General features: G+C 45.1%; 2 protein-coding genes across 3 annotated transcripts in view; one reads left to right on the top strand and one right to left on the bottom strand.

Annotated features, from left to right (window-relative positions):
* Positions 1-10,405, bottom strand: part of LOC138965015 (plexin-A1-like) — a 33,144-nt gene extending 22,739 nt beyond the window's left edge. Inside the window, exon 1 of the mRNA XM_070337139.1 lies at positions 10,319-10,405. The gene's annotated coding sequence lies outside the window, so the exon portion shown is untranslated. The remainder of the gene's footprint in view (positions 1-10,318) is intronic.
* The window catches only part of LOC138965016 (monoglyceride lipase-like), a 234,316-nt gene that overhangs the window by 80,755 nt on the left and 131,347 nt on the right, over positions 1-22,214 (top strand). The gene's annotated exons all lie outside the window — the stretch shown is intronic.

Here is a 22,214-nt window from a genome sequence, read left to right as displayed (position 1 = left end):
TGAGAAAAATCGAGTGAGGCAAATTTCTCATCCTTTCAGCTCGGGAGCTAATTTCCTTAACGCTTCAAGAAAACAAAACACAACAGCTCTTGATTTTGAAGTATGTGCCTTGGCATCGTGAGCTGCAGGGGACCAAGAAAGAGAGAGAGAGAGAGAGAGAGAGAGAGAGAGAGAGAGAGAGAGAGAGAGAGAGAGAGAGACACACACACACACACACACACACACACATACACTAAAAGAGCACACACAAAAAGAAATTGGAGAACTTCAGAAACTTGTTTAACAAGCTATTTTTCTCCTCACATTTCCGAACACTAAACAGAGTACATTATATTCCCCAACAAAAAAAGAAGCGAGGACAATTTTCTCCAATGCCACTAAAACAGGCCAGACGAACTTGTGAGCACCGGCAGAAGGGGACGGGGCAAATTATTCCCAAACACTAATTCCACATTCCACAGACAACACAGGACAGACGACCTCAGTCGGGTCTGGAATGGCAATGCAGCCACGACACTCCAGAAACCGCCTCCCCCGTAACCACCCAGCAACATCCTCCTCCGCTGCAAGTATTCTACTTTTGTTGAGGAGCTCCGTCATGACTTCAGCACCAAAAACGACTATTCAACGGTTGGTTTAAGTTTCTCCTAATTCAAATAATCATTAAAAAAAAACCCACCTAAGTGTCACATGTACTCAGATGCGTGCAGAACACAACAACAGAAGGGGAAATGCCATTGCCATATACACTACCTAACAAAACATTATACAAGAAGAAAAGTACAGTCAAATCGGCCACTAAAACACACAAGTCTGTGGCAACATAATTATTTCTCAAACTCGGTATATTGACTGAGTACAGCGAAATCTGAAATATTTGCTGCAGAGTTTGGTTACTAAGAACGAAAGTCTACACAAACCTACTAGTCGAGTCGCTATATTAAATTTGATAAATTTCACAAGCTCTTGAGACAAAACTTCAGTGCCAATTAATCCACGGGCATACAAGAAGGGATTACGGGGAGTTAAACACAGTCTCATTAACACAGGGGCCAGGCGAGACTTTGCGCTTCATTAAATCCGGGGGTTTCTTGTTCCCTACTCGATCGATGGAACAGCGGAAGAGGTAGAATTGCCGTTCCGACAAATCGTACAATTTGGCGCTAAATGTATACATAACGCGCAAGTGAACACACTAATGAATAGACAACCCGCTGACGGTCTCTTGAGAAAATATTCAATGCCAGCGAACTTGATAAATCTGAGATAACGAGGCCAAAAATACAGAGAGAGAGAGAGAGAGAGAGAGAGAGAGAGAGAGAGAGAGAGAGAGAGAGAGAGAGAGAGAGAGAGAGAGAGAGAGAGAGAGAGAGAGAGAGAGAGAGAGAGAGAGAGAGAGAGAGAAAGCGCGAGAGAGAAAGCGCGCGAGAGAGAGAGAAAGCGCGCGAGAGAGAGAGAAACACAGGAAAGGCGAGTAAATACAGAAATTAATATGGCAGAGAAGTTCCTAAAACCCCAAAATGTACATACACACACCCATGTCGGCACACACAGACAACCAAATTCACAGACAGACAGACAGACAGACAGACACGAACGCATCCCCATCCCCCCCCCCCCCCCCCCCCCACACACTTAAAATCGACAACTCGTCGCCGGAACAGGCTGTCAAGCAGTTAACAACGTCCGCGTCATGAACAAGCAACAGCTCCCGACAACTGCCGACCGAGCCATGGCACTTCCCACAGGCAGCCAAGCGTGTCACCAGCGTTTTCCATCACTGATTTCACAGACCCACTAATGCCTGCATGCTCGCCGCTGAATGCTCTCGACCTCAAAGTCCCCCCTGCCAGGCAATCAAAATCTACTTCATTGTATGCGTCACAAAGCTAACAAGTTTATCCCGATTGTGTCGCCGGTCGTTGTCCAACTGACGTCGGCCGGTCCGCAACATCGGCATCGCCGTACGTTTTGTCGGTGTGAGAGACGTGCGGCAATTAGCTGAAGAGAAACGTGATGCGGAAAGGGGCAATAGTTGATTTTTTTCACCTGTTGTTCTTTGCGAAGGAAGGCGGAGCCGTCCCTATTCGATCTTTGATCGACTGATCACAGCCCCAGAGAAAAAAAGCATCCTGGGTTGTTGTCCTGGCCAGAACAGTGTGGTGGCTTTGTTCTTCGGCGTCCTTTTGAAAGAGAAACTCGCAAGTGTTTTTCTCCTTCTCTCGTCTCGTTCTCCTACGTCTAAGCGTTCCTGTGTCATGGTTGTTTGTGTGTTTGTGCGTGTTTTTGTGCGTGCGTGCGTGTGCGCGCACGCGCGCGTGTGTGTGTGTGTGTGTGTGTGTGTGTGTGTGTGTGTGTTCAAAGGACATGCATTCCCACTAATGGAACCGACCCCGCCCCCCCCCAAAAAAAAATTATATACAAATATATATATATATGGGTGGGAGTGGTGGTTGGATGCGGCTATAAAAAGAGAACCCTCTTATATAGTGAACACACACACACACACAAAGCACACACAAAACACGGTCCGTTACTCAAACTGAAACCAGGAAACCATGGCCGTACCGACAGCAAAACCAACCTAGTCTCCACAACATAGTTTCTGTTCTCCACTACAAAACCAACCTAGTCTCCACAACATAGTTTCTGTTCTCCACTACAAAACCAACCTAGTCTCCACAACATAGTTTCTGTTCTCCACTACAAAACCAACCTAGTCTCCACAACATAGTTTCTGTTCTCCACTACAAAACAAACACACACAAAACTCCTCCACAACTTTTCTTCCCCGCAGCTGTGGAAAGCAATCAATCGATGTTCGCCTCTGAGGCGCGTTTCTTAAGCGGGCAAGATAACCAAGTAAATATAGGAGTCAAACTACGCGTAAGTCTGTAAGAGTCAGAGCAAGAGTTTACTTAGGAACTCGTAGCGGTGTAAGATTCGCTGGAAAAGCCTACACAAACGACCCTCACATTCTGTGATATTCACAAATGCAACGACCACACTGCGATAGCGTTACATAAGAAGTGAATGTCGACTGCTGGGATCTTCATAAAACTATGTAGGAATCAAACCCAGTTCAATGACTAGATGGCTGACATAAAACAAAATATGCGCCAAATGAATGTCATGTCAATAAATAGTTTCGGCAGCTATCACTCTTCTCCTTCAGTCGGTTCTTTGCCTGATGTTTGCGAACTTACAGCAGCAATCGATGCAAGGCAACAAGAAACGCAGCTCAGCTTCCTTCGCCGTAGAATCAACACCAAGTGAGCGCCCATGACTTTTGACCATAATACGGGGCAGAAATTGTATCACAGCAAAACCTTTTCAACTTTCCTCCTCTTCGACGAAAATCGATAGAAAAATAGCACAGGGGTAGAGAATACACGGAACCGCGTAACAAAAACACGCGTCAACAAAGCAAGAACTCCTAACAGCATTGCAGAGTCGAGGGCGCCTCAAAATATGCCATGGGTGGGAAAAGAAAAGAAAAAGAAAAGAAAAGAAAGAAGAGAGAGTTTCCGGAGAGTTTTCCTTAATCCCGGAAATAAACGAGAAAGGATGAAGCCGGTGCCTCAACAATCATGGAAAAAGACAGCCGTGTTGTTTTCGAAAAGTTTTAAATTGAGTTTGAAAGTTGCGATAGATCTCGAGCATCGAGAATTGAATCCAGAACAAAAACGATTCGCGACCAGAACATATATTAACAGCCGAAGCCGGTTTTTTTCTCTCCCAATACCCTCATGAAAGTGGTATCAACAAAAAGATGATTAACCTTGTGAAGAGCGTTGCTGGTGTATTTGGTTTGGTTTTTCTTTTCATGTGCACATACATAAGTAGCCATTCCTTTAACAACATTTGTATTGAGAAGAAACAAAAAATAGAAAAAAAATAAAGTGAAATAACTTTAGCTGATTTTCATTATTCCTCTGTTTCTTCGAGTGTCTTGAAAAACCAAAGGGAAACAATTTTCCACGACTAGTTTCTATCATGGTTTCTGAGCATGCGTTCAAAACATCCTCCTCCAATACAAACAAAACAAAATTACATAACTCTTAGTTATAACGGGGCTTAGGAAAAGTAATCCTGATAGGCGGGGCGTTTCATTACTTTGTTTTGTTTTTGACAATGTCCACCAGTTTTTGTCTTGCTCGGATATGATTAACGCCTCTTCTCTGGAAATATCCAATTTTCGAAAGAAAAAATACACCCACCTCTAGACATGTTTTGCCCAGTATTTCTTGATGTGAACAAATTAGTTCAAATAAAACTCGTGAACTGCATTACAATGTGATGTGTGTTGTAGAAAAATGCAAACAAAACTGACCAGAAAAGCATTGATGAAGCAAAAGAAAATACAAAACACAATATTCCAATAAAACACTGAAACAAATCTGCTGCTCGTCTGACAACAGAGTAAAAAATAACGTCGATTTCGGGGGAAGCATGCTGGGTATTTTCGTGTTTCTATAATCCACCAAACTCTGACATGGATTACAGGATCTTTTCCGTGCGCACTTGGTCTTGTGCTTGTGTGTACACACGAAGGGGGTTAAGTCACTAGCAGGTCCGCACATAAGTTGACCTGGGAGATCGGAAAAATCTCCACTCTTAACCCACCAGGCGGCAGCGACCGGGATTCGAACTCACCACGCCACTGCACCCGTCATAAGATCACACAATTTACACATCCTCTGTGTTCACTGCAGAAGCCCAAAAAGTGAAAAACAAAACTCTTAGTAAACGCAGCGTTTCAGCAATCCTCAGCGTCAGTTTTTTTAATCACCAGAAAGTGAGCAGTTCCGCGACTTAAAAGCAACACATGCCAGTAAGTTTTCCAGGAAACGCCAACAAATTCACAGAAAACACGCTCTACATGATAATTAAGTGAGCTCTCCAAATCCCTTAAAACGATTATTATTTTTAAACCCACAGACTTAAAAAAAAGAAAGAAAAAAGGTTGTCTTATAAGTAAACAACATCAAAATCGTGGGGGCTTTTCTCCTCCAATTTCACGCAGTTTCAAAATTTCGCGAGACATAAATCATAGGAAGTGACGTCACGCGAGTGATGTTACGAGATGACGGGGAGTGCTCCTTATTCCAACTCGCATGAGCGCCTAATCTTCGTCGCAGAACTCATCCACCTGAAGCGTTACCTCCCCTGCAATCGTGTTACCTCCCCTTCTCTCTAATGTGTAGCCTCCCCTTTGAGCTGTCATCCGCGAAACGCGCGCGCAGCAGGAAGTACGTCATCTTTTACTCATCATCGTTTTCGTGTCAGTGATTCCATTTCACCCCAGCCAAACGGAAAGGAGGCAACTTCAAGACGTAGAATCCGTTTTGCAACGTTATTCTCGTCCTTTCCTACAAGAGAGTTCTTCCCACGCCGAAAGCGTATTCCAGTCTTTCTTGTCTTCCGTTTAAAATGCTCAACATGTCAACGTTTGTTTCCATTTAGTTTTCTACTTCATCCTTCAATGTGAAAATGTCCACTCATTCACTCTGTTTTTAATTCCGCTCCTGAATCGTCTATAATTATGTTAATGACCAAATCTGAGCCTGTGCCCGCTGAACAGATAAATATAGCCTATGTTTTCAATGAAAAACACTTTTTAACCATTGTTTCCCTACTTGAACATTTATTAGTTCCGTTACAAACTTAGGCCTGAATGTAGCCCAGCGAAGCAACAAAGTGGAAGAGAGATGAAATGATGATTGCATGCTGCGAAGCGGTTTGCACATGTCACTAATTAGCTACGCATCTCAAAACCGCATTCATCCCTTAAGCACAGCACAGTCAATTACACCTGAATAAGAAATGCCTTAAATCCAATCAGCATTGGCCAATCTGTGGGCATTTACAACATTATTCACGCAAATTAACTCGTTATCACACGCACTTTTCTTTCAGTCTGGTTATGAGCGGTACATGCTGAGGTAGTTCCAGCGTCGCGGACGACGCTGGTATCTGCGGTCGGGAAGACTTTCCACGAATTTGCCTGCAGGGCGCCGCCATGTTTTCTGTGCTCGACTGCGAGCAGACCACAGGCACATTACACCCAAAATTCTTGTAGGCATACACAGACGCAACATAGCATATACAGACAATAACACCCACAACACTTCAACTGCATATGAAAGGAATAAAAATAAATCCGCAAATCAGTCGCGCACAAAACACCAGAAAGAAAAACAAGGAGTACCAAAGCGGCGTGCAGAAACTAAACTGACTCGGAGACTGAGAAGAAACATTTATCACACGATGTGGATAGCAAACATTAAAATAAAACAGATAAGTCAAGCAAAAAATAAACACAAATATCGAAAACACAATAAACAAAGGTAAAGAAAACAAAAAGAGATGCTTGCCGACAGTCAGTGTGTGTGTGCGTGGTTTGCCGTGTGCGTCAGCGGGGTGTGTGTGTGTGTGTGTGTGTGTGTGTGTGTGTGTGCGTGCGCGTGCATGCGTGCGTAGGCTACGTTCTTGCGTGTGTGCGTTCGAATGAGAAAGAAGAGAGAGAGAGGATTGAACAATGAGGTCACGTTCTCTGTCACATGAATACATATATACACACACTGAAGGCTACTTCGGACACGAACACTTGCCAACAACTGTGGTTGGACATGCTTTTGAAATGTAATATTTTTTCGACATGATTTCTGGACATACGAATCCCGCTGTGTTGCCTACTGATGTTGCGAATGATGAAGGTTTTGAGTTGACTGACCTTGAGGAGGGATTGCATCAGGCGTTTATCGTCTCAAATTATATCCTTGCTACTTTTCAGGAGTCAACTATTGCCATTCATGGTAACTTGGATAGTCAATGTTTTTATTTGTTTGATTCCCATCAAAGAAACAGAAATGGTAACCATTCTTCAAATGGCGCTGCAGTTTTGATGTCATCAAGTTAATTCCTTTGCAGAATTGATTGATTTTCTCAAAAGCCATTATCAATGTGTTTATCAATTAACACCTGTTCATTTCTGTCCAACTGCAATGCAAACTCAATGTGGAGGAAACAAGGATTCATTACAAACAAGTCATCCCTGTACATCAACAGATTTATGTACCTCAATCAATACTGCTAGTATGAGTGACAGGAATCTAAAAGAAAAAACAACCAAACGCAAATGTACTACTACTTCTACGACTCGTTTGAATGTAAAACAGAAATGTAACACTATCTGTGACAATGACGGTTCTACGACTCGTTTGAAGGACAGTATAGATCGAACCTTAACCCACAACTACGACAATTTGTGTCAGACTTTTTTGAACAGGAAAATATGCCTCTGTTCAACAGTAACCAAAACATGGAAGATGTTTTTGAAACTTTACAGAAATGTAACACTAGCCTATCTGTGACAATGTTGCTTTTGAATTGAACCCACATTTGTTGAACAGGAGAGAATGTTCCTGTTCAACAGTGCCCAAAACACTGAATCTGACGTTTTTGAATCTTTTCTGTCATCTAACTGAATCTGACGTTTTTGAATCTTTTCTGTCATCTAACCCAATTGCTCATGACTTCATCGATCTTGAACATGCCTACTTTTCAAAGAAAGACAGACAAAAGCGAAATCTGCATGTTAGCCATCTGCCTGAAATGGTCAATGCACTTTTGTAAAATTGTCACAGCTGTAATGCACTTTTGTGAAATGGTCAGTGCTGTTGTGCACTTATGCAAAACTTGGTGCTGTGCTGTTAACATTTGAACAAAATGCATTTTGTTCAAATGTTTAGTGCAACTTGCTACTATATAATCGCTGTATGCGCTTTGTGGTAATAATGCACTGTTGTGAAAAGTTTGCGCTAAATGTTGGCACTATGCATCATTGTTGGAGCACCCTCCTGTAGATGCACCATGCTGAAAAATGTACTTATGAATCAAGCATTGACTGAAATAAACAATTTATATATATATCCAGCACAACATGCAATTCATTAACTTTTGACCCTAACCTTTAACACTTCCCAAAATAAATCTTTGGTGGACATTGCATCGACGCTGTTCATTTTGAATGAACATTTTTCTTGTTTGTTACCTGTGTAGGTATCAGTACGGCTGTGACTTTTTCTTCTCTTTGTCTTTCTTTCTTTATTTGGTGTTTAACGTCGTTTTCAACCATTCAAGGTTATATCGCGACGGGGGAAGGGGGGAGATGGGATAGGGGAAAGGGGGGAGATGGGATAGAGCCACTTGTTAATTGTTTCTTGTTCACAAAAGCACTAATCAAAAAATTGCTCCAGGGGCTTGCAACGTAGTACAATAATATGACCTTACTGGGAGAATGCAAGTTTCCAGTACAAAGGACGTAACATTTCTTACATACTGCTTGACTAAAATCTTTACAAACATTGACTATATTCTATACAAGAAACACTTAACAAGGGTAAAAGGAGAAACAGAACCTGTTAGTCGCCTCTTACGACATGCTGGTTAGCATCGGGTAAATTCTTTCTCGTCCCAACCAATATGGGACTCCCCCTAACCCGCGGGGGGTTTCTCTTTGTCTGCATGGGTTTATTGCAAGTGAAACCAAACGCTTCCAAAGTGACTGCTGAGCCAATACTTGTGTGTGTTCACCACACTGAGGAAGTGTACTAACCTGACCAGAAGAGCAAGAGCTGCTCATACAACTCAGCGAATGAAATCACGCGTTCTTCAATTACAAGCGCATATCATTATTGCGATCATAATCCCCTCAGGGTGAAAATGAGCAAGTCGACACTGCATATTACAAGTTGGGAACATAATTACACAAACATCTGCGAGGTCTATGAGTGCAATAACTTGAGCCTTGAGTGGCAGCCCCTTCCTTGCTGGTACACCCTCCTCCACGCCTCCCATCCTATCCCCTCACTATCAGGTTTGGAGTGTGAGCCCCTCCCTCCCCACTACATCCTCCTCCACCTCTCCCATCCCCTAATTTCTATTTCCATCCCCTCCCTCTTTCCCCCAAGAGTTTTATATTTTTGATGGGAGCCCCTTCCTCCCTACTACATCCCCCTCCAACCATCACATTCTCTCCCCACCCCCCCTTCCCCAACAAGTTTTGAGTGAGAGCCCCTCTCTCTCCTCTACACCCACCTCCACCACTACATTTCTCTTCCCTCCACTTCCATTCCCCCTCCCCCTCTCCCCCAAGAGTTTTGAGTCCTCTCTTCTCCACACCCCCTTCCCCGTTCATCCACAGTTTGGCTCTACACTCGGTTGTCAGCACTCGTGTTCAACAAGCCACTTCCTCCTCTTGTGACACAAATTGCAATTAGCAGCAACTAACTTTTCCCTTCTTCGCGCCTGTCTGCACTTACTTTTTAAAGTTAGAGAAAAGGGCGGAACCACAACGGTTGCGGGGAGGAGGTGGTGGTAGTTTGGGGGTAGGGGATTGGTGTGATTGTGGGTAAGGGAGGGGGGTTGTTGTGTCTGAAGCTCTCGAAGTTTTAACGTGTGACAAGGAGAAGCTGCTATAACATTTATATATAGAGAAGGTAGAAGCAAAGGATGTGAAGTCTCCTCCGCGCTCGTCATTAACGATTACCTGTTATTTTCTCACGAGTAACTTTGGTTTATCGACCAGAATCTTGACCAAGATCTCCTGTGCAAAAGATGCTCACAAAAGAAGGGTGTCTTTAAATAAGTTTCAAAAGGTAACTGTGCTTTTTCAGTCTTTTGTCAGAGATTGAGTCCTGTGTAAGTATTTCCCCCCCCCCCCCTCTCTCCGTCTCTTCTCCATCCCACCTCCACCCCCCCCCCCTCCCTGCCTCCGGAAGCCGTCTCTGAAGTTTCACACAAAAATCAAATTAGCCTCATTGAGGCGGCGTCAAGACAAACTGGTGGGCCAATGGAGGGCGGAAGTGACGCGAAGATAAGGGGACAGAACTCTAGTCGACTGAAACTGACGTGGACAGGAAGACGAAGCCCAGACGGTTTTAACAAGCTCGTACTTGGAAAAGGGCGGTTCAGGAGGGTGTGGGTGAGAGAGAGAGAGAGAGAGAGAGAGAGAGAGACAGACAGACAAACAGACAGAGAGAGAGACACACAGAGAGAGAGACAGAGACAGAGAGAGTCAGAGAGACAGAGATAGAGAGAGAGACATAGAGAGAGAGACAGAGAGAGAAATAGAGAGAGAGACAGAGAGAGACAGAGAGAGAGAGACAGACAGACAGAGAGAGAGAGAGAGAGAGAGAGAGAGAGAGAGAGACAGAGAGAGAGAGAGACAGAGAGAGAGACAGAGAGAGAGAGAGGACTACTGTCGGGGGGCAACACGGACACCTTTAACAAAACAATCAGTTACATCGCTCACCTGAATATCTTAAGAAGTCCTTGAAAGTCTAGATGTGAAAGGTACACGTAATGTATTCCATGCAGTGAAACAGCCGGTGACTGCCTCCTGAAACAGATAAAGAAATCGGCCATCAGACAATATTTTCCTCAGTGTCACATACAGAAAAACCAAACGCAACATGCGGTCAACGCGACTTTCTTTCTTTATTTGGTGTTTAACGTCGTTTTCAACCACGAAGGTTATATCGCGACGAGGGAAAGAGGGGAGATGGGATAGGGGAAAGGGGGGAGATGGGATAGAGCCACTTGTTAAGTGTTTCTTGTTCACAAAAGCACTAATCAAAAAATTGCTCCTGGGGCTTGCAACGTAGTACAATATATGACCTTACTGGGAGAATGCAAGTTTCCAGTACAAAGGACTAAACATTTCTTACATACTGCTTGACTAAAATCTTTACAAACATTGACTATATTCTATACAAGAAACACTTAACAAGGGTAATAAGTGAAGAATTTTATGGGTGAGAAAAGGAAAGTAAAAGGACTTTGGGGAGGCAGAAATAGAGAAGAAACAAGAAAAAGATCCTAATTAGGTTCACGGCATCGAGAGTGATGCGACCTTCTCTCAGAAATTAGTAGAGAAGGCTCCCCCATCCACCACCCGGGGGACGCGCCTCTATGCCAATTAGGGGGCGCGAGGGTCAACGCAACTGACAACCCCAAAATGACATGAAACTGACAAAGCCATAATTAGCGACGTGACAGGACAAATGGCATGTTGACAGACAGACACAAATCGAGTTGCAAACAGACAGTACCGACTGACAGCACACAACGACTGAAGATTCTCAGACAAACACACACAAACACACACTAACACGACCACTTCTACGTATAGTGACAACCCCTAGAAACGCGACCTTCACATTGCAAGTGCAATCCTCCGACACTGACCTACATTTGTCACTGTCTCCAAAATACACACGTTCAAAATCGGTGGTTCCGGACCAAAAAGTCATTCGAACTGACGAGAGCATTCACTAAGTCTCAGTAGGAGTCAGGAATCTCAATGGACTGAGTCATGGAAACTATGCTTTCGTTTTGTGTGTGTGGTTTTGTGTGTGTGAGAGAATGTGCTTTAGATGCGGACTGTATGGGCTATTCCGAAGAGATTACAAAGTGGAGTAGATCGACGGTAAACGCTATCTATGCCTTATTCCCCGTGAAAACGAAATGGCGGAAAATGAAGAGAACGACAAATTGACGAACAGACAGAAACGTAGACGGACATAACATACAGACACAAACACGTTCTCCGCTTTCCCAATTCTTTCTATCCCTCTCTTTATCACACACACACACACACACACACACACACACGCACACGCACACACACACACACACACACACACACACACACACACACAATCACACAATCACACTCGCATCCTCCTGCCACACACATTCGTTCCTCAGACTCAGTGCATCCTTCAGCAGTACTGGTTGCGATTTAAACCTCCTTTCAGAAGACTATACCAATCATGAGCACAATTAAAGCAACGCAAAGCAGCAAACGTACCACTCTTATTTTGTTTCTGGCATGCCTTTAAAAAGAACAACTACCCGTCCTTCGTGTAAGCTTCGGCCTTTGCCATTTCGAAGCCACAGAAAAAGAGAGTATGGTAGACAAAAAGGATGGGGAGAAAAGGAAAAACAGCCTGATAAGCCTTATTTGTTATTCTACTTCAAAGGGCCAGCACAAAGCCAGAGGGGAGAATACCCAGCACCCTGGAGAATCATAAAGCAAAAGCTTTAATCAGATGATGGACAAAAAAGCCAGAGAGGAAAACTTGGCCCGAATCAGATAAAAGCTTGGGCCAAGAAAAATGAGTTGAGTGAGAGTGTAGGTGAGTCCCAGAAAAAAAGTAACAAGAGGGATAGATGCAGAGGGGGGGGGGAGTAAGTTCGGGAGACAGATAAGGGAGGGGAGGAGAGAAAGGGGGAGGAGGAGGGGGAAGAGAGGTAGAGGGAGTGAGAGACCCCGGGGAGGAGACGGAGGCCGAGAACATGAACAACATCAGTTGGCCAAGGAGAAGTGTAGAGTGACAAATAGGAACAACAACAACAACAACATTTTTACAAGACCAAAAAAGATTGGCTACATATAGTATCAGAGACACAAACATAAAAAAGAAAACAAATCAAACCAATACAAATCCCAGGTAAAAAGACCCAAAAGATATCGACCTTAAAAGTGACACCCCCCGGCCCCCTCCCTCTTTCCCACCCGCCCCACATCTGCCAGAAGTTGACAGAGCTCCAGAGAAACCGCAAACCCACAAGAAGACGAGAAAAAGATGCCAAAGACAGTGACGGACAAGCGAAGGACGCTAGCAGGACCAGCGCGAAAGATCAATCTTCATTATTGGTCCAGCGCCGAAAAATCACGAGCCAGCGCCGGGTGCTTAAGGTCACGTGACGATGGAGTGGACAGAGAAAAAAAGGCCAGGCCTGGACGTCAGGGCAAATTGGGCCTGGCTGACGTATCGCCTGGTCAGCCTTCTCGCCATGGACGCGGGATGCATCACCTCTGGTCAGTGATGGAGAAGAGGGTCAGCCGCAGGGCGAGTCACCCCCGACCCCTTGATTATAGAGTGCACCGTGACCTGTTGGCGAGCTCGGAGCCAATTAGGCGGGCCCTTCGCTTCGGAGACAGATATGAACATAGGACAAGACAGAACGCTTTGGACGCTTCATGGTTTTTCCGCTTCTCTCGCCGTCATGACAGAGGCCAGAATACTGCAGTAACAACACAACACATTGCACTCTCAGGAAAGAGGCAAGAGCGTGGAAACAACTTTTCCAAGCACTTGTCAACACATCTTTGACAACACACTCCTACCAATGTCACAAACCCACGACACTAAGACAAATGCTGCAACATCACAAACTGCCTACTCGGTTCTGTACTCTGAGACGGTATTTGTTTGTTTGTTCGTTCATGGGCTGAAACTCCCACGGCTTTTGGATTGGATTGGATTGGATAAAATTTCATGTGTGTTGGTGTGTCGGTGTGTCAAGTGTGCAAATAAAAAGGGTATTGTAGTTGTACATATATTACTTTAGATATTTTTTTGTTATCATGGGTTTTATGAATTTTCTTCTCTTATTCTTTTATAATTAATGACCTATATGTGCTGATGACCAATTTAATTTCCTTTGTTGGATCAATAAAATGTTATGAGTTATGAGTTATGAGTTATGAGATTTACAGTCCAGTGAGGTTACCCTCATGGAAATTCGGGCTGCTTTCTCCCTGGGGAAAGCGAGCTGCCATATATACGGCGCTACCCATTTTTTTTTCCTGCATGCTTGTATTCATGTTTCCTGAGACTTAATGCCGTGTGAGATGGAATTTTTTTTAAACTTTATTCCAAGTCCCACGGATATTTGATGGACATTTTTATCTATGCCTATACAATTTTGCCAGGAAAGACCCTTTTGTCAATCGTGGGATCTTTAACGTGCACACCCCAATGTAGTGTACACGAAGGGACCTCGGTTTTTCGTCTCATCCGAAAGACTAGCACTTGAACCCACCACCTAGGTTAGGAAAGGGGGGAGAAAATTGCGGCCTGACCCAGGCCTGAACACGCAACCTCTCGCTTCCGAGCGCAAGTGCGTTACCACTCGGCCACCCGACCGTGTATGACCGTTTTTACTCCGCCATTTAGGCAGCCATACGCCGCTTTCGGAGGAAGCATGCTGGGTATTTTCGTGTTTCTATAACCCACCGAATCCCTTTCTCTCGCCGCCCTGCGCATAAACTTGAGCAAATTATGAAAATCTGTACACATTTTGCTGGTCCAAATGACTGGAATAGAGTGGTACCTACAATGAGGGGACACTTCCACTGAAAAGACACACTTTGAGGTCCATCTATTATCCTGACCAAAATATCGCTGTCACGCAAAGCCAAAGGTGTCCGAAGGAAGACACTTCATGACAGGTAGCACAGGACAACACAAGCACGATCAAAATATTCCTCGGACGACAGCAACAAATCACTTCTTTCACAAGATCCCGCTAAAAGCTATGTGAGAATGCCCGCTCAAGCAGATGACAAAAGAACAAAGTCAACGGAAAAGCTGCGAAGAAAATGACAGAACACGCTTGGCTCTTAAGTACCGTTTGTTCACAGTCTATTTGATTCAAGTTTGTGTGTGTGTGTGTGTGTGTGTGTGTGTGTGTGTGTGTGTGTGTGTGTGTGTGTGTGTGTGTGCGTGCGTGCTTGCGTGCGTCCGTGCGTGCGTGCGTGCGCGTGTGTTCACAGCCAGCACTCCGTGAGTGTTCCAACACACGAACTCAGTGCAACGACCTCACAAGCCAGAAGGACGCAGTAAAAATTGCAGCAGCAGCAGCAGGATAGTCTGCATCATGGAGAGACTTCATAGACCTGTCTTTCAAATCGAGCGGCAAAGAAACAGGAATCCAGCACTGAGGCAGATGTCTTCATCTGTCGGGGTGCTTGAACGCGTTGGCTTACGTATATATACTACTCAGACATTCTCGCTTTCTCCTGCCCTCGGGGACTCTGTTCTGGCTTGTGCCTTTTGTCTTTTCCATCACTCAAACATCGATCTTACCACAGTTATTGTGTGGAGTCCCATTTCACAAAACACTCTCTGGCTGTTTCTTGCCGCTCGCCCGACTGTAAAATATGTGCTGTTTGTTATGGATCATTCTGCAGGCGGGAAAGAGGGAGAAAATGTCAGTTGTTCTGGTTGAAATAAACTCGCAGAAATTGAGGGAGGTGGGGCGGGGAAGGCGGGTGGGTAGGGTGAATACAATATTTGGAGAGGATTGACAACATGTTTTTTAATACAAGGGCCAAAATGCACACCCTTTCATCTACAATTAATACATTACCCATGGTCGAACGCTCAGTCCAAACTTGAAAACTACTTAAGTTCACCAATTCTCTGTGTAGAGCCTACACTGCTAAATGCCACAGTTTCTTGTATTGTTATTTGCCAAGAATGCATACAAGAACGCACCGAAAAAACCCAGTTTCTCCCTTTTGCGTTGCGGAAGTCTTGTAGTGATCCTTGGTTTGAACACTTTTATTATTCAACAATTAATTGGTACAATACATAGTGAGAATAGTTGGAATCAAAAACAATAAGCTTTAGAAAAGCTTATAGTGGGGATCCGACGTCTGTCTTCTTCACGGCTTTCCCATGGTCATCTATCCGCAGTGCTCCACACACCTTTCCTCCAACGCGCCAGTACCAAAATACTGATGATGACCACTGCAAGAGACATTCGCAGACCTTTCAGAACATACCCAGGTGACCTCCAACCCCCCCCCCCCCCCCCCCCCCCACAATCAAAACCAACACTGAGGTGTTTACGACAGGATGTTGTCCCCACACCGCACAATCATCTATTCATTTTTGTGTGCACTCCGTCAGCCAGTCAGCCGGTCTGTCAGTCACAGTCCAGCAAAAGAAGAAAATCCCACATCACAATAATGTCCATCCCCGCCGTGTAATTCTCAAAGCCTCCTCTCTGTGTGCGAGCGGGGAGCCGTAAAAAAGCGAAGCTACGTGCGACGGAATTAATTCTCCGCACTGGCACCCCCATTTTGGAGGGCAGGGGTGGGCAAGGGGGTAGGGGGAGAGTGGGTGGGTCTTTTTTCTCGGTGCAAAAGAGATGGTCCGTTTCCTATGTAAATGACGACATAAAGATGGCAATATCACTGCTGGACTGGCTTCGATTGGCCGCTGGGAAAGAGAGAAACCCTGTTGCAGGGGACAAAGAACATATATACGAAGAGAGAGAGAGAGAGAGAGAGAGAGAGAGAGAGAGAGAGAGAGAGAGAGAGAGAGAGAGAGAGAGGGGGAAAGAGAGAGAGGGGAAAGAGAGAGAGAGAGAGAGAGAGAGGGGAGAGAGAGAGAGAGGGAAAGAGAGAGAGAGAGAGAGAGAGGGAAAGAGAGAGAGAGAGAGAGAGAGAGAGAGGGAGAGGGAAAGAGAAAGAGAGAGAGAGAGAGAGGGAGAGGGAAAGAGAAAGAGAGAGAGAGAAAGAGAGAAAGAGAGAGAGAGAGAGAGAGGGAAAGAGAGAGAGAGAGAGAGAGAGAGAGAGAGAGAGAGAGAGAGAGACAGACAGACAGAAACTGAGACAGACACAGGATGACAGAATGCATGCCATGCGGAGCGAAGTATACCTTAAAGAGAAACCAATAGATGTGCATGCTCAGGGAGGCGAGGGTGTTCGTGGAGAACCTATCTCGCTCGCAAAACGTCTATTGTGCCGTTACGGTGGGTGAACAAAGCAGAGACGTTTATACTCCATCAGGCGTGATTTACTGGCTCTTATTAACAAAACATGGTTGCACAGCCGCCGTGGCCTTGCATGAACCCAGCGGCTATCACCGCTCCATGAAATTTGCCACGCTGTCTGTGCACTTTCACACAGAAAAGAGAGAGAGGAAACAAACAGATTATTATAAAGCTGGCGTCAGATTGTAGAAAAACGTCGAATTCAATAATATTCCCAAGGCATTTTGTGAAAGATAGCAGTAGCCCCCCCCCCCCCCCCCCCCGGCAAATGAAGCATATCAGCATGTCTTTTTTGTTGAGAATTTTCCGCCTGAGAGTGACAAAAGAAAGCCAAGGTTTGTTCTGTGACCAACCAAGCACGAGCGGAGTCATCCGTATTGTCTGGCGAGCGTGAGACTGATTCAACTTTCTTTTCGACCAGCTTTTCTTAATTTTCTGCATGCTCATAACTTGGCTAACCTATAGATAGAAACATCGGTGACAGAAAAGCCATCTATGCTTATTTCATGGATTGACGTTTTTTTCGAGTCACAATCAAGGACACTGAGTGGCTATACTTGTCGCTTGACTGATTAGGTCCATAATACTACCTTCTTCTTCTTCGTTCATGGGCTTAGACTCCCATGTTCACTCATGTTTTTAGCACGAGTGGATTTTTACGTAAATAACCGTTTACCCCGCCATTCAGGCAGCATAAGCCGATTTCGGGGGAGGCATGCTGGGTATTTTCGTGTTTCTATAACCCACCGAACTCTGACATGGTTTACAGGATCTTTTCCGTGCGCACTTGGTCTTGTGCTTGCGTGTACACACGAAGGGGGTTAAGTCACTAAGTTGACCTGGGAGATCAGAAAAATCTCCACTCTTAACCCACCAGGCGGCAGCGACCGGGATTCGAACTCACGACCTCCCGATTAGGAGGCCGACGTCTTACCACCACGCCACTGCGCCCGTCTGTGATACTACCTGACCAAGTACGAAGCAGAGTGACCCATAACCCGCAGTATACAGTGGTTCCTACCATGTCAGACTCCTCCGATGAGAGGACGCCTCCCTACTAAGGACGCTTTCTGTTGTCGCATTGTCTATCATTTGTATCAAAACATATCTGCCTTGACAGGCCACTCATGCATGAAAATGTTGGTGTCGTCGTTTATCGCAACTACCACTGAACATGCATATTGTGTACAGCGACTTCTGTTGTCCCCCTGTCTATTATTCTGACCAAAACATATATCTGCCTTGAAAGGCCACCCATGGAAAATTGTGGGTATCGTTTATCGCAACTACCCGTGGACAGTCATGTGTACAGCGACTCTATGGCTGCTGCTGCTGCTGCTGCTGCTGTTGTTCTTGCTGTGGCAAATCCTGCTGTTGCTGCTGATCCAGCTCCTAGCGGTGGTGCCAGTGGTGATGAAATTAATTGGCACTAGACAGGGCGGCTCCTGGCCAGCAATAAACGTCAGACAGACCGTCACCAGTGTCCTCGCCATCAGCGGCTAGCGAGCAGCGGTCACCTGGTCGGGTTACATGTTACAGGCCAATGATCGAAGCCTCGTGTCACAAGGCCACCACGCTCCTGTAATAAATCAGGTCTGCTTCCCTCTGGTCCCGCTGGTCCAGCCAGCACCCTTCTCTGCTAGGTGGACTGAATCAGCCGTGCAGGGTTTGGACTGATTCAGCCATGTAAGTATGAGTTTGGACTGAATTTTCCATCTAGTCCGAGTTTGTACTGAAACAGTCATGCAACTGAATCCGAGTTTTTAAGCATTGCTCATTGTTTGTGAGCCTTCAGCGTGGGATGCGAGAACAAAACGAACAAACAACAAGTCGCGTAAGGCGAAAATACAATATTTAGTCAAGTAGCTGTCGAACTCACAGAATGAAACTGAACGCAACGCAACGCAGCAAGACCGTATACTCGTAGCATCGTCACTCCACCGCCCGTGGCAAAGGCAGTGCACGTGGAATTGACAAGAAGAGCGGGGTATTCGTTGCGCTGAGAAGGATAGCACGCTTTTCTGTACCTCTCTTCGTTTTAGCTTTCTGAGCGTGTTTTTAATCCAAACATATCATATCTATATATTTTTGGAATCAGGAACCGACAAGGAATAAGATGAAAGTGTTTTTAAATTGATTTCGAAAAAAAAAATTTTGATAATAATTTTTATATATTTAATTTTCAGAGCTTGTTTTTAATCCGAATATAACATATTTATATGTTTTTGGAATCAGCAAATGATGGAGAATAAGATAAACGTAAATTTGGATCGTTTTATAAATTTTTATTTTTTTTTACAATTTTCCGATTTTTAATGACCAAAGTCGTTAATTAATTTTTAAGCCACCAAGCTGAAATGCAATACCGAACCCCGGGCTTCGTCGAAGAGTACTTGACCAAAATTTCAACCAATTTGGTTGAAAAATGAGGGCGTGACAGTGCCGCCTCAACTTTCACGAAAAGCCGGATATGACGTCATCAAAGACATTTATCAAAAAAATGAAAAAAACGTTCGGGGATTTCGAACCCAGGAACTCTCATGTCAAATTTCATAAAGATCGGTCCAGTAGTTTAGTCTGAATCGCTCTACACACACACACACACACACACAGACACACACACGCACACACGCACATACACCACGACCCTCGTTTCGATTCCCCCTCGATGTTAAAATATTTAGTCAAAACTTGACTAAATATAAAAAGCAAATTGAAAATACCTCCTAAAAACCCTGAATAACTTGCAATCACTGTCAGTTTTACTCCCACACACCACCATTCATTCGGAACCCTGCGTCCTCTCCAAAACCTAGCTCCGTGCAATGCATCATTGGGCTCAAACATCCAGGGCTTGCAGTCGCTTACACTGTTAAACTCTAACCAGCACCACAAATGCGCAAAAAATGAAACAAAACTGAAATTCTGATTACACACTGGAGCTAACACTATGCTGCGGTCAGAGCAACGCGCCTCTTTCAACCGCATTAGATCAACAGCATGCGCAGGCATCTCAAAGTGAGGATATCAAACTACCTTCCCCACCGGAAGAATCCACCGTGTTATATTGCGCTTTCTTCCCTGGGAAGTTAACCGCTTCGGTCGTTAAAAATCAAACGTATCGCGGCTCCCTTGTGGCTGCTTTTCATTTTCCAATTTCAGCTGCTGTTTCTGGCGTTACAAACTTCCTGACTGCCCCCCTTTACTCACTCGGTTCCTTAATTAAAAACGGAGCGAGCTGATGATGAAGTAGAGGCGAGAGCTCATCTCGGCCATCTCGTCCCCGTGTCAAGGCTTTCTGCGGAATTTACTGCAACGCTCACAAAAACTGCAGGCAGCGTTTTCATTCCCTTTAAAAGGCGAAAGAAAAATCGGGACATTGATGGATGTCGCCGCGGAATTAAACATGGACAAAAGGTTATGGATGGGCCTTTGAAATCTGCACAAAGTATTTGTGGAGATTAAATGCAGGGCAAAGGACAGTTGTGCAGGATAGAACAAAAACCGATCTCATTGTAAGAATTGCATTGTTGTCCAATCCATTTCCATCCACACTTTCAGCGGGGGGTTAAGATGATCATGAGAAGTCATTTTTAAAGGAACCTTCGCCTGTTTCTTCTCACAGAATTGGAAAAAGAAATAGGATGCTCACGTTCAAATAAGTTTGGCGAATCCTCAAAAACAGAAGATTAATGCTGATGCATTTTGACAATGAGAGTCAAGAAAACTCTCTCTCTCTCTCTCTCTGTCTCTCTCTCTCTCCCTCTCTCTCTCTCTCTCTGTCTCTCTCTCTCTGTCTCTCTCTCTCTGTCTCTCTCTCCCTCTGTCTCTCTCTCTCTCTCCCCCTCTCTCTCTCTCTCTCTCTCTCTCTCTCTCTCTCTCTCTCTCTCTCTCTCTCGCTCTCTCTCTCTCTCTCTCTCTCCGGAATCCCCCAACCCTTGTTTTCTTTCAAAATGGCACTGATTCACGACCTATTTTTGTGTGAATCAAACCAGAATGCTTTCCTCTCCCAAAGATTTGGTCAAACTTGCTGGACATCGTGGTACATGGTATGCGTCAATAAATGAAACACAGGCAATAGTTTAATCAAATACATCTCTAAAGGAACTTCAGATGTGTTTCTTCTCCCTGATTCTCTGCCAACGCCCCCGAATCCCACCCCCCCCCCCTTCCCCTGACCAACTATTCCCATCAAAATCCTCGTCTGACGTACTCCTGTGCCAAAGTAAAAATATGTCATCCGTACCAGCTATTTCAATGATGAACTAGAAGGGAATAAAGTGCCGGCGCCAGATTTGCGATGTTGTTCGTGGACAAACTGTGGGAATGATTGGCCGCGGAAGGAGATTGCATGGACCTGTCAAGGGGGACGGCTGAAAAAGGCCCGCCATGCAGTGCTCACCGAGGTCCGGCCACTTGCCTGTGCAAGATGGGACCGCGCTGGCCAAGATTTGGTCATGAAATCTTTCTGGGAGGTACATGGGAAGGGGGCGAGGGGTTGGAGTGTTGAAAGGAGAGAGAAAGGGAGAGAGTTCTCTGTCCTGAGAGAGAGAGAGAGAGAGAGAGAGAGAGAGAGAGAGAGAGAGAGAGAGAGAGAGAGAGAGAGAGAGAGAGAGAGAGAGAGAGAGAGAGAGAGAGAGAGAGAGAGAGACATACACACAGACAGACAGGAAACCTCACACAGAGAGAGAAGGGGCAAAGCAAGGAAGGGGGCGAGTATTGGACATCGTACAGAGACACGGAAGGAGGGAGGGAGAGGGGGGAGCATTCAGATAAATGGGGACAACTGCTTTGATTTGAAAAATTGACTTTGCCATGCTGGCGGAGTGGACTCCCCAGCGATATGCAAGGACGACGCCGGTGCATTCGATTACCAGAACCAACAATGGCCCCGCGGATCGGAGCGGCGATTTCTCCCTTTCTCTGTTTTGAAAAAGGGGGAGTCTCTGGCTGTGCAATGGATTTTTTCCCCAGCAACTCAGTCTATGACGTGTCGTGTTTCGCCGTGTGTAATCAAGGTACGAAAACCCTGGTCCATCGGAATTAAATCTAGAGTTGGAACAGACTCTGGCTTGGCTTCAAACTCTGAAACGATCGCGGAATGAGAAATGTTGCAAAGGATGAGGGAGAGAGGAAGAGGGGAGAAAGAGTCCCCTTGCACCCATAGAAACTTTGCCAAGATTAAGACATTTGTGTAACAAGAAAAAATGTATTCTCAGATCGGGTCATGCAAACAAGACAGACGGACAGACACGCGGACAGACTTGCAGGCAGATACAGTGACTTGAATCAAACAGGGTGCGTTTGCACGGATGACGAAAGGACAGACACAGAGAGAGAAAGACAGACAGACCGCCAGAGAGAGAGAGAGAGAAATAGAGAGAGTGAGAGAGAGGGGGGGTCAGGTAGAAAGAGAGAGCAGACAGACACCAAAAAGACACTCACAGAGACCAGACAGACACACACAGTCAGGCAGAGAAAGACACAGAAACAGACCCATAGACAGACGCACACACACAGACAGACAGAGACAGACCCACATACAGACAGACAGACAGACCCACACACAGACA

The sequence above is a fragment of the Littorina saxatilis genome, linkage group LG4 (assembly GCF_037325665.1).
Source record: "Littorina saxatilis isolate snail1 linkage group LG4, US_GU_Lsax_2.0, whole genome shotgun sequence".
Lineage (NCBI taxonomy): Eukaryota > Metazoa > Mollusca > Gastropoda > Littorinimorpha > Littorinidae > Littorina > Littorina saxatilis.
Note: the sequence above shows the minus strand (reverse complement) of the source record. Positions and strands in the feature narration are given on the sequence as shown.